Source organism: Sorghum bicolor, chromosome 3 (assembly GCF_000003195.3).
Source record: "Sorghum bicolor cultivar BTx623 chromosome 3, Sorghum_bicolor_NCBIv3, whole genome shotgun sequence".
NCBI lineage: Eukaryota > Viridiplantae > Streptophyta > Magnoliopsida > Poales > Poaceae > Sorghum > Sorghum bicolor.
The window spans coordinates 38,622,811-38,637,047 of record NC_012872.2 but is presented as its reverse complement, the minus strand read 5'-3'; positions in this window follow the sequence as shown (position 1 = coordinate 38,637,047).

Here is a 14,237-nt window from a genome sequence, read left to right as displayed (position 1 = left end):
GGTTGTGCTTGTTGCGGGTGGACACTTCTAAGTCTTGAGGAAACTTTTTCTGAATGGCCGGAGATTCATCTCGATCTACAATAGTTTTTTCAGGTATGAGTTCTCTCATGGTTCTGCAAAATATATTGTAAGTTCGGAATGCAAAATATATTGGGAGCCCAGAATCATATTTTATAATTTGCACTGCTTTAGTCAAAAACTTATATTTAGCTCTCTTATGTACCTCCTTAGCTGCAAAATCGAAGTTTCAATTCTTTTCCTCATTGTCAGACCAGCAGCAACATTGATTTTAAGCGGTCTCACAGTTAAGTTCTCAAATCTCAAAACCCTCATTTTTTGTCTCTACAACACGTGCAGATGGACTGCTCACTTGTATTAACAATTTCCAGTTCTAATGGCTACTTGATTTCAGTTATATGTCAATGTTCAAAGATGGATTCTTAAGGTATAGATGGAACATCAAAGTTTCTGAAATCTGAATCATTCTGTAGCCAGGTAGATCATTCTATGCTCTCTAGGTTAAAAAAATTTCATCTATGTGTTGCAGTTCATGTGTCTTGCAACTGTGACATTCCAAAAATGCTTCAATGTGCGGCAGGATAAAATGGCTGTCACAGAATCTATCCTGTCACTTGGTTCCAAGCACTGGTGCACCTGCACATCCATGATGTTCTTTTTTCTTATTAGCAAAAACTGGTGACATGAATCAGTGTTGTATTTTCTATAAGGAACAAAGCTCTAGGATGACATATGTAACGTCCAAAACTTGGATGGTTCTATTTTAGAGTGCGCAAACAATTGGCTTGAGTTGATAATGGGTGTAAAGTATACAGAGCTACCTCTATACTAGCAAACATCTTTAGGTATTAAGTTTTGTCCTAAACAGAAATATTATATATAAGCAAGTTCTTGCGTGTTTAATCTCTTTAAACTATACCATTGTGTATATATATTTTTTAAAACACTATACTATTGTATCTTGTTTAAACCTATCTCTTTAAGTAGCTAAACCTGTGACAACTGAAAGAATCACCGTGCTACACAGTTTATTTTGTTGTACCAAGTCTTGTCATTGTCTATTTAATGATAAGATCATATTACTTGATATATCTTGAATTTAATGATGAGCTCAATAACTTGATTACCTAAACGGTTATTTTTGTCACAAGGAGCATTTTTTACTGCAATTTTTTTAATAATAATTAATTACAAAAGTATCTTTTCTTGGTAGAGATAGAGAGATGGATGGTTCACGTTTGTTGTTTTAAGTATATCCCTTAAATAAAACCGTAGCAACGCACGGGCACTATACTAGTATATAAAAGTAGAGCTGGTGGACTCGACATTTTGCCAAAAGCCTTTATTAAGACTAACCCAATGTAAGAGCATCATATTTATTTATCATCAGCCTACCACTAGATTAGCACCTGTACTACAACACATCACTTGATTATTACAAGCAATAATAACCATATCAAGTTCATCATATGTTCGTCTTGCTATCATCATTATCATGAACCAAGTTCATTAGTGAATGCTACGTTTGCCGCTGCTCTGTCAAGTTCTCACTGACCGGGAGAGACGGTGATTCGAATCGAATTCCTATCCAGCTGGAGGGTTATTCCTAGCACTCACCCAAGCATCTCCCGTCGGAGAGCCAACGGGTCACCTTTGGTACGACTCAGGAATCGCGGCTCCGATCAGCGCCGCACTCCCAGGGCTACCACTCTGCAAGGGAGGTCAGGAATTTTAACTCACCTGCCTTTGGGCTTACACCAATGGTCCCCCGCACGCCGCACTTCCTCCGGTAGTGCGCACTTTATACTTGCCGGTCTTCCGGCCTGAGTCATACTACTCGGCTACGTGGTCGGAACGAATTATCCCGCCAACTAAGTGTTAGGCATGCGTTCAACATGACAAGAGGATGTACAACGATCGGTCCTTAGCTGCCACAGATGGAGTTACTACAAACTTGCAAAACTCCGCCCGGCTTAAGTCAAATTAATCAGGTTCCAGCCACGATAGCACATATAGACCATCGTGATCCGACACAACCCTATATCGCGCAGGTGACAGGAAATCACCCGACTTCTACCGATTAAGCATGGCTAAGCTGCTACTCGATCCTAACTCTACAACCAAGGTAGGGTAACGTATCTGGACAAGGATGGAGTAAAATGCAGCAAAGGTTTCATCACAACTCCTATACTTAATGCACCAATAGATATAACATATTAAATAAACTTTCAAAAGTAAAGGGAGGCTTAGAATGCTCCGGGGCTTGCCTTTCACGAACGAGGCTGGCTCGTGATTTGGGCACTCAACTTCTTCTTCTGGCTCCTCGGGTCCGACTTGCTGAACCTCCACCTCCGGGTTGCCCTCCTGGCCTTCGGGGTTCACTTGCAGCTCGAAGGAGGTTGCCACGTCTGATGCACCTATTGCATGCTCGGTGAATGAGAACGTGTGCAAACAAAAGAATGAATGCTTGACAACATACGTAACTCACTGGACACTCATTTACGGAGCAAAAGTTATAACAAGTTTGCACAAGTTAACAAGTTAACTTAGCCCAAAACGTATCATGATAGCCTATAACAGCAAGCATCAAATAACAGGATGAGCTTAGTAAACAGATCATAACTATTACCACAAAGATCCAACAAACATGGGTGAGGATATTCTGGAAAGCTTATGAAATTGTCTACAAATCATCTTTAAACATCACACCAAGATTCATACATTAAACCAGTCATTTAAACAAAGTTCCAGGTTCTGTCCCAGAAAAACAGAGAGCACCTATTTCGGAAACCCAACTTGGAACAGCCATAACTTTTAAACTACTGGAAAAAAGACTCCAAATTTAAACCACAGCTAGTTCAATAAGTTTACAACAACTTTGATCTAGACAAGTTGCCCACAAAATTAAATTATCATTAAGCAAAAGTTAAATTACTCCCTTGCTGTCCAGAGCAGCCTTTAACCCTTTGATTAATTATTTGCTGACATAACCAAAACATAAACCATGCCAACCACATGGCTTATGAGCACAAGCATATCACAAGGTTACCAAAACACCAGATGATAACCCCCAAACATTTACTTAACAAGGCATTTATTAATTAATTCTACAAAAGAGCATAATTACAAGATACTAGTCAAATTGCTCAGAAAAACCTACAAAAATTACAGAAGCACAAGTATAGCATCAAAGCATCACCATAGAAATTTCAGAGCCATTTCACATACCAAATTAAAGATATACATTTAACATGTAACTAGGTGCTTATTTCATAAATTGAAAAAATGACTTATATGGTGCCAAACAACAGATTTCAGATTATTTACATATGAGGAATACCATAAACAGGTTTACTACCAAAGTAGAGTACCAGCATAAGCACCAATTATTTTATATAATTTAATCAAGGAAACAAGCCAAATTTCAATCATAAATTACATATCAAAGATGCAGTACTCCAAAAATCATGAAATATTTATCAAAGCACTCTAGTATCACACAGAGACTACCATAAAATTTTCAGAGCAAACTAAGCAGTATAACAAGAGATATAAATTTATCCAAGAATAACAAGATTAAATCCATAATAAATATTTTCCCAGAAAACATGGTTCATTTCATATTTTTATTAAAAACTAGCCATCTCAAGGAATACCACAAAGTTGGTTTCACAAATTTTGGATATCAGAAACAGGAGATATGATTTTTGCAAGAAAACCAAAATCAGGATTTTGAATAAAAGAAAAGGAGGGAAGGGGTGACACTGACAGTGGACCCCGACTGTCAGGTTCTTCTTCCTCACGGCCGAGGCGACTCTGGCCAGCGATTTCTCCGCGACGACGAGGTCTCTGGCCAAACCAAGGGCAACAACGTGATCCCCAGACTCTAGCGACTCGATTGACCCCCTTTTCCCACGGCGGAGCCACCGGAAGGAGCTCGCCATCGACGATGGCGGCTCGGAGGTGCTCGGCGTTACGCCGGAGTCCTCAGGCCGGTAGAGCGTGACCTAAGACCTTCTACAGCACCAGTGAACTACGGCGAAGCTTCCTAGGTACGCGGCTTGGCTTGAAACCTCGTGGAACACGCTGGCCACGAGAGCACCCATCTCCGGCGGAAACACGGCGGCGCTGCGCATCGCGTCCGTCGACGGAGAGTTCGGTAGAGCATCCACCAAGTGGTGCAAACGCAAGCTAGGAACCTAAGCAACCTCTAGGACCTAACCAGAGATGACAAGAGGCTTCACAGGGCTTGGCATTGAGTTCGCCGGAAAAGATGGTCACGGCGACCCGATTTGGGGGAAGAAGGAAATGGCGGCTCACCGATGAGTTTCGCGGTGAGTTAGAGGGTGGGAAGTGAAGAGCGGCTCACGGCGGAGCTGTGGGTGGAGTTTGGTGGACTGAAACGCGGCGAGGAGTGCGCACGAGCTCGCCGGAGTGAGCTCGCGACGGTGAGCTTGCTGCGGGCGCTCTTCTGGCGAGAGAGGCAAGGCAGAGAGGAAGTGGACACGTCCACTCCGCTCGGGGCGACGCCGTGGACGTCATGCGCACGCTGGGAGCTGACAATCGGGGCCAGGAACGACGTACGGACGATAAATGTCGCCGTTGCTCTGCCGCCGGTCGGCCACGTCGGTGAGGTCCATTCCGAATCAGACAAAACGATGGCCGACTGACAGAGCTACTTTGACAACGATTTACTCCCAAACCAGAGCGAATTAGAACATGATGTAGTTGACAAAGTTGGAGTACTAGCCGAGATCTACAACTTTGTCAACTGGAGCAAAAGCCAGATCGGCCTGGATCGAGAGGTATGAAGTTTTCAAAATCGATCGAGCAAACTGTTTGTGTTCCCAGACTTGGAAAATTTTCTAAGTGTTGGAAACAGCCCCAAAACTGCCTTGTGGGTCACTTTTGAGCTATTTGTGATCATTTTCATGAGATGGCCATAAAACAACTTTTGTTCCTTATAACATTTTCTAAAACTTTGCTGTAGGAAGTTGTGACATGCAAACATTTTATGAAACACTTTTTAAAAGCCTAAGCAAAAGAGGTTTTTAGGGCCTATTTACATAAGTATGACTTAAGTGATTATTTTGGAGAAGTGATCAACATGAACATTGTTCCCAAGGTTAAGTTAAGCATAAATAAACTAATTACCAAGGCATAGAACACAAACACAAGCATGGTTCACTAAAAAAAATAAGCATAGGAAGCCTAATTAAGCAATTTAAATCACATTTTGCATAGAATAACATGGCTCAAGATAGATGATGATCATGATATGCTTTGAGTAGATGATGATGCTCATGCTATGCACATGATTAATGCAACCATAACACTGGGGTGTTACAAAAATCATCGTTCTGATGCTGGCTGGTGGGCTCGGGGCCACCAGGTGGGGTTGGCCGACCCTACCCTAGTGTGCCCAGGGTGGCCCTATGTTCCCCTCGATGCGTTGAGTGTTGTCGTGACGTCCATTTTCTAGATGGTGCAAAACCTACAGTCGAATGACCTAACTTTTGGGTTGATATTTGGCATGTCAACTCGACTCTGTGCTCCTGACCAAGGGGCGTGCTTTGCTGTATTTAGTGATGACATTGGGGGATCGGCCGATCCCCCAAACTTGAGGTTTTCTATGTTCTGAACATCAACAACACGAAGAGACGTCACGTGCACATGTTCTGCTGGTGGCAACACACCAGCAGAACTTAAAGTTTTATTTTATTCAAACTAAAATTTTTATTCATAATCAGGAATTCAAATATTGGAATGCACTTTTACATTTGAGAAAGGGAAAATTAAAAGGGAAATAGAACTAGAGAAATCAAAATAGAATAATCCAAATTAAGTGCCTAAGAGTCTAACTAAATTAAGCTAGGGAGAGGGGATCTCTAGTAGATCCTCTCTATTGATCGCCTTAGCGATCCTCTTGATCTTGGTTGAACTTGTCTTCCAAATCCCGGTAGGCCATCTTAAGCTCTGACACGGTCTACATGAGGGCCGCGTTCTTCTTGCGCAGGATGCCCGTGACATGAAGGAGCTTCTCCACGTCGCTCTTCTCCTGCTCCCCCTCGAATTGGAAAGGAGGGCCCCTGATGGGAGGTGGAGACAGCTGATGGCAAACAGAGCCGCTGGTGGAGTCGTTGGACTCCCTAAGGGCCCTCTGCTCATCGGTGTCCAGGGACGGGATGAGTTTCTTCCCCATCCTAGGCCCCGCGCTCAGAATCTTGCGAAACGGAGGTGAGGCCGGGGTGTAGGAAGGTGTGAATGCCGAGCTACCCGTGGTGTTGGAGGAGATGTTGATGCGGGCCTTGCTAGTGCCCGCTAGAGACTTTCCCTTCAACGCCAATTGGCCTATGGTAGGCCGCTTTGGTGTGGTGGCCCTTGTCGGAGATTTCCTGAGCGTTCTCATCGGAGTGAGAGAACGCGACGAGGATCCCGACTTGGAGAAACGCTAGGGGGTCCTCGGGCGACCATGCCCAGGGTCGGCCGACCCAAAGACATGGTCGGCCAACCAGGGGTTTGCCCCCGACGGCCCTCTGGTTGGTGGCACCATGGCCAGAGGCTCTGCCTCGATGACATCCACCGCCAGAAGCTGGTCTAAATTCTCCATGAGAGAGAGGGCAGGCATCGGTGAGTCTGGGTGGCAGACGATCTTGATATTTTTCGATGGAGGGGCCATGGCAAGGTGTTGGTGGTGATGGTGAGGTGTTCAAGAGTTCAGAATGGCTGTTGGTTTGAGGTGGAAGGCAATGGGAGGAAGAAGAAGAAGAGGAGGAGCTACTTGTAGGCTTAGGAGGACGCTCCTAGCCGTACGAATTTGAAATTAGCCTGGAGCATTAGAGGGATAACTCAGGAGGGATGAGAGGGAATCGGAACTATTTGAATCCCACCAAAGTGGGATCGGTCGACCACCCAATTTCAAAAAGTTGAAATTTGGATGCTAGCCTTGATCTTGTTTGAATCCCACCAATGTTATAGAGTAGAGATATATCCAATCAATTACTCACAATCACAATCACAAGGAGAATCCTTGGCAAGAGATGACACAAGATTTTTTACCGAGGTTCACTTGCTTCTTGGTAAGCTAGTCCCCATTGTGGCGATACACCCACTTGATGGATCACGAGCTAATTGGCAATCCAAAGTCAAGCCCTCTGTGGGTACTACACATCCACTCACAAGATGGGGATCCTCCAAGCCACGAGCAATCCACTAGAGTAGCCAATTGCGATCTCCCGCGGGGAATGCTCAAGAACTCCTCACAAATCACTTGGTGAGGCTCGAAATAATCTCCAGTCATGAGCTCAACACCACCACTACTCGAAGCCGTCTAGAGTGTCGGGAAACACCCAAGAGTAACAATAAATCTGCAGCAAACTCAAGAATCAAGTGCCACTAGATGCAACTCACTAAGCATTGCACTTTAATCTCACTCAATCTCACTAGGATTAGCAATCAAACAAGGAGATGAGTGGAGGGAGTGTTCTCTAGCTCAATGTATGCCTCAAGTAATCAAATGTGCAAGAGAAAGCCTACCAAAGCCGGCCACCTTCTATTTATAAGCCCCCTCAACAAAATAGCCGTTGGCCACTTTCATTGGGCTAAAATTGGGAGCACTGGACTCACCATAGGTAGCCACTGGATGCTCGACCCCCTACGCCTCGTGCTCTAGTGTTGGCCACGTGTCAAACTTTGAATCTTATGTGTTGAACACCAACGGTCACCTGCGGATCATTGGACGCGACCAAATGAGCACCGGACGTGTCCGGTACTCACAGGTCTCGTACATAGAGAGTTCTGCAAACACACGCCCTCACCGGACTCGGAGCACAAGACGCATCTAGGAGCTGAGGTTTGCTGCTTTCCCTACTTGGTTTCCTCCCACCAGGGATGAGAGGGCATACCCCAGGTTCTACACCATAGTCCAGGAGGATATGTACATGGCACATATCAACCATGAGGCTCAGATCAGAGAGTAGAGAGTTGTAGATCTTGAGATTCTATCTAACATTGTTGGACAGGACATCAGGCCCTTCTTGGCTTATCTTCCAGGACTTGTTGGATTGCTTGCACTACCTGCCACATATGTCGAGGACTTGGTACGAGAGTTCTATGCCTCAGTGTGGGTTGCCCCAGACCACAGCTATATTCACTATGCACTAGCAGGAATAGACTACAGAGTCACAACTCAGTGTGCTAGAGAGACATGGGGTCTCACAGCTTTAGAGACCAGGATTCATGAGCTATGCTATTTAGGGATAGAGCCTCCTCGTCGACCACATGGCGGGGAGCTAGCTCCAGTGGACTTTGTTACATCGTGCTAACAACCACCGTTCACTGCGGGCTCGAGCTATGCCTTGACTGGCCTCAAACGTCATGCTCGGATACTGGACATTGTGACGAGGAAGACGTTGCTACCTAGGCCAGGATATCATGAGGGCTTCACTCGTATTCAGCAGTGGCTAGTAGCCCACCTTGTGTCTTAGAGGGAGTTTGGTATTTGGGATCTGATTGTGTTAGAGATTGAGGACACCGTTGCTGAGGGTTTCAAAGGACGTCGTCAGCTGCCCTATGCTCATTGGTTGACATACCTGATTGTTCGGGCTCATGCCGATCCTCTCCCACATCAGATTCAGAGAGAGCTGATAGACACTGTGATCGCCTTCGCCCACTATGATCCTCGGCAGATGATGAGAACACATATGGACTTGTGAGCTCCAGTACCTCATCCAACACCATGTGGATCAGCTCCGGCTCCTTCTCCCAGGACCACTCGATGCTCGGGAGCCATACTTGAGACAGAGGAGGAGAAAGACATTGCTATTGGGTCAGTTGCAAAGGTAGAGATAGAGGGAGAGTTTGACTTCACCATGGATAGTTCAGATGATGACTATCACCAGTCGATTTCGGATCTCCGTCCGTGATAGCATGACCATGAGGCTGGCAACTATACTACCTCCATAAATCCAGCTTTGCTAGCCATACTTGCGGGGATGAGAGCAGACCAGCAGTGGATGGCTGAGGAGCAGGCTCGCCGTGACACAGAACAGGCGGCCACGATAGCAGCACTTTACGCTCCGCAGGATGAGCTTTAGAGACAGCTTCTTGTGTTCTAGGAGCAGTAGCTTGCCTATCAGTATCAGGCCTAATAGACTGCTTTGATGACAGCTTCACTTCCATAGGTGTAGCCTCCAGGCACTTCCCTTGTCAGACCTCTAACTCCAGCTTTCTAGCCTAGTGGGCTTCAGAGTCAGTCGCAACAGCCACTTTAGCTCCTAGCTCAGAGCCAACCGTTCTCCACTCCTTACACCAAGTTTCTTAGGATGCTAGGATGCTATCTCTTCTGGCTTTGAGCAGACACCCCAGTTTACACGAGATCTCGTAGGGTTGCCACAGTTTGCTTCAGCTTCTCATCTGGCTCAGGATGCATTAGCTGGGCAGGAGTTGTCGTTCTCCTATAATGCACTTACTAGCATGCCGACTCCTCCTTCTCAGTAGGCTCTAGTAGCTTTCCTAGTGCCAGTCACAACTACTGAGCGTCTGTCCTCTTTGGTGGCTTCGTCTGAGCAGCTAGTCTAGTCTTCTATAGTGCTAGAGAACTCTACGACAGCCACTGAGTCAGTGACAGCTACTTCCATAGGTGTTGAGACTCAGGTCAAGACAGAGACAACTTAGTAGACAACTACAGAGCCGACCCAGACCGCTTCATCGGCATGTGCTGATATAGAGGGTTAGGCAGCCTCCTCAGACTCGACTGATGACGACACTGATGAGGACACAGATCAGTTTGAGGCATTTCCCCATGACTCGTCCTCTCCACCTCCACCTGCAGACTCTCAAGTTTTTGGCGCTTGATGTCAAAGGAGGAGAGGGAGAGTATGTTAGATTTAGGAGGAGTTTGAGAGCTAGCTTTTCATTCTTTGTGTGACACACTTTTCATGCATCATGTTTACTTTTTACATTTGTGAGATACTTCACTTGATGGTTGTAAGACATGACATGTGTGCTACATGCTTATTTATCTATGTCATGTGCTTTGGCTCATATTGCTTTGCTTTGCTTCCGTGTTCTTACTCCGATTTCCTATGAGGCATATGTTTTATCCTGTTGCACACAACTCACATATTTGGATGTAGGATGTTAGGCTTAGTTGATATGAGCATGTCTAACCTCTTTTGTTCTTACTGTCACATGCTTATATGAACCAAGTCATTGAAAACCTCACTTCACAAACATACTCAAGGTTATTGTCTCACAAAAAAGGGAGGATTGAAAGCATCTAGGCCCCTAATGAGTTTTGGTGATTAATGACACTGTTGATTACTATGACTAACGTGTGTTTGCAGCGGCAACGTCATTTGTGTTAGGTCATGGTAATGGTGATCGATGGACTAGGATGTTCATGCCCACTTGATGGTGGAAATTGTTTTGGTTTTCAAAGGATTATTAGACATCGTCAAGACTAGACTTGGTCTAAGTGCCTTTTGGAGTCGAAGGGCACTTAGAGTAGTTTAGGACTTTGTTTTTCCTTTAACCGTACTATTAAGGGGGGCATTGAAGGGGTAGCTTAACCGTACTATTAGGTGTGGTGCACACTTGATAAATCTAGCACTAGGCAGCTCTGAGGAAGTCCTTAGTTCGAGAGAATCAAACGTCATTTTGGAAAGTTCGTGATTCGATGAAGGGTTGATGTTTTAGGAGCATCAGAAGCTACAGTGTGACTATTGGCGCGTCTGGTGTATGCTAGAGTTGAGCCAGCGCGCCGAGTGCCTAGGGTTAGGCACTAGATGCATGCACCGGACCATACGGGGTGCGTCCGGTCCCTTACCCAAAGAGGGTTGCAAAACTATTTCTCACCAGACGAGACCTGAGTGAGACACCAAACAAACGAAGGAGCATCCATTATGAGGAACTTTTGCAAGTACAACTAGCCATTGTAGTTGCACCGGACACTTTGCGGAGTGCGTCCGATGCAACATCAAGCGCGTCCGGTGCACTGGTTTTCTATGGAATTCGAGTGGCCGGTCCTTGGACTTGATGGGGAGTATTTATACTCCTCCACCTCATCTAAGAGAGGTATCTTGCCCATTTGTTCAGCTAAGAAACACCTTGTGGTGCAAGAGAGAAGCAAGAGCCTAGAGAGGATTGAGAGTTGAGTGATTTCTTGAGAGAATCCTTCTCTAGTGAGTTCCAAGAGTTCCAGTGTGCATCCACCACTCTCTAGTGCCTTATTTGGGTCAAGTGAGAGTTCTTTCTTGTTACTCTTGGTGATCGCCATGACCTAGACAGTTCGGTGGTGATTGGAGGCACGAAGACCACCCGGAGTTCTTGTGGGTGGCTCGTGTCAAGCTTGTGAGTGGTTTTGGGCGATTAACCACGACGGAGTGTCAAACAGTCAGCCTGTCGAGAGCACTTGGTCCTTGTGTGGAACAAGGGGCAGCAAGACCCTTGTGCGGGTGCTCCAACGAGGACTAGTGGAGAGTGGCGACTCTCTGATACCTCGGCAAAACATCGCCGCGTTCCTCTTCCTCTCATCCTTTACATTCTAGCATTTACTTTGAGCACTTTACATTCCTAGAATTGTCATGCTAGAATAGGATTGGAACTAGGTTGCAAAACTTTTATTTGGTAGCTCTCTAGAATACACTTAGGCACAAGGGTTGAATTAGGGCTTATAGGTTGCTTAAATTTTAGAGAAGCCCAATTCACCCCCCCTCTTAGGCATCTTGATCCTTTTACTGAACGATACCCAAATACTTTCGGGTGAAATGCTACAACGATGTATCCATGTGCTCGCAGAATATTTCTGCATGTGTTTAGAAATATCATCATTGTAACATAACCATCCAAATTATAAGAGATTAAGCCTGACAGCGATCGTTTACACAGTCAAACCATCTAGCTTAAGCCTATATAATCTCGGTAGTCCATGAAATCTCGAGGGATTTCAAACCCTTTTCCATACTCATAGCCAAGATCGTAATAAGTTCAACAGTCACTGTCCACAAGCTACATTCAGTTCACAACATTTCAGAAATTACGTCGGAGTTCAACATAGTTATTACAAACCAAGTTCAACAGTAGCAGAAGCATTTCAGTTTGAAACCACACACACACTTAGTTCATTACAGTGCCAGAGTCTGATCATTCCTACAAAAGCAAAAGAGGAGGTAGTGTGACCATTGCCCTTGGTCTAGTCATTACCCATTGTTGGGTAGAAGTAGTTGATTCAATAACCATAATACATCTACCCATCTGCAAAACAACATGGGAATAGAACCCTGAGTACGAGAATGTAATTAGCTAGACTTACCCGTCATAAACTAGAAATAAAAGACTCTCAAGGATCATGAAGAACCCTGAGTACGAGAATGTACTCAGCTAGACTTAACCATCAAAAACTAGAAATAAAAGACTCTCAAGGATCATGAAGGTTGTATGGTGGGATAGCTGGACACCCTTTTGCATAAAAGCTTAACCCATCTAAAATGTTATATATGAAACCTCTTGCTTTTATTTAGCTCAGTTTAAGTTTAGCTCAGTTTAAGTATCATTACCTACCATTTAGGTTAGCACCAATACTATTGCAAACAGTTGTTTCAATATGATAGTACCACGTCATATAGCATTCACCTTTCATCACATCACATAACCAGAGTGTTCCATAGTCCTTACTACGAGGACGAAGCTCAAGTCAAGTGCTCACTATCTAGGAGCGATGGCGATTCAAATAGAATTCTGACCAGCTGGCAAGTTATTCCCCACACAAACCACACTCACTGATCAAGTAGCTACAGGTCACCATATTACACTATCCAAGATCAATTCACGGGTTCGGCAGGCACCGCCAGTACCTAAGGACCATTCCAGCGACAGAGGTATCCAAGGTATACCAAGGTTGCGTGTCGCGCCCTCGTCATTCTCCTCAACCATCACCAATATAGCGCATGGTGGCTTGATTCCTGGCCCGGATAGTGTTCAGGCTTCATGGTCGTAATGACTTATCGTTCCAGTTAAGTGTGGGGCATGAGTTCAACATGACAAGAGGGCCGTCAATGATCAGTCTTTAATCGACACAGGCAGGGGCACTATGGTCCAACACCCCCATAAGACCCTGCCTAGTCTCAGTTTCATTCCTACACTTGGTTACTTCCCATGATAGCATCAAACAGCTAAACCATTTTGGTATCCACCTATATCTCGTTGGTGACAGGAAATCACCCGAATTCTACCGTGCTAGGCAAAGCTAAGCATAGACTTCGGGCCTATACTACTTAGGACAAGGCAGGTAGACAGGTGATAAATTCAAGAATAACTATGCATCAACGGTGTCAAACAACTCCTATAACTTAATGCAACAAAGTAAACCATCATGATATAACAAAGTAAGTTAGTGGAAATTAGGGAGACTTAGGTTGCTCCGGGGCTTGCCTCTCTCGAAGGTGCTAGGCCTGTGATCGGGGCACTCCTGCAGCTCTTCTTCTGGCTCGTGTCCCTCCGGAAGTCCCTGCACCGGGGTCTTGTCGTGCTCCTCGGGCTCTACCTCGTTCTCCTATGAGCATGTATGATGCACATGCACAAATAAGCGGAGGTGCAAGATGAAGGTGCAGTAGTATGCAAGTGAAGGCAAGATGATTATGATATCCTTTTTACAGAGTAAGTGCATACTTCCTCTCCGACAGAGAAGAGTCGTGACAGATGAAACAAGGAACTACTACTACTACTAAGTAGTCAACATCATCCAAGAACATGTGACCTAGACAAGCCATCTATTAGATTCTCTTCTACAAGCTACTACTAAACCAGCAAGCTATCATAGTACTTCAAAGATACACCAAACATACTTTACCCTATCTATTTTATGCATAGCAAGGATTTCATTATTTATTATTTATTAGGCTTACAACAGTAGCATGTATTCCTGTATCTCAATAAATTCTACAAAAGTTACAGCACGATACAGATCATATATGAAGTCTACCACCAAATTTTCATAACATTTGGGCAAGTAACATGGCCCACAGAAAATTCACAAGTTTATTAATACAATTAGGGGAAATTACCCTACTCATACAAAAGTGTCAAACAACAGATTTCATATTTTTCTAAATTACTTACTAACATAAGAAAGGCTCACAAAAAATTTTAGGTTAATTGCATGATCAGATTATTTATTAAAAATCATAAACTACTGCCATGCAAGCATTTAAATCAATATA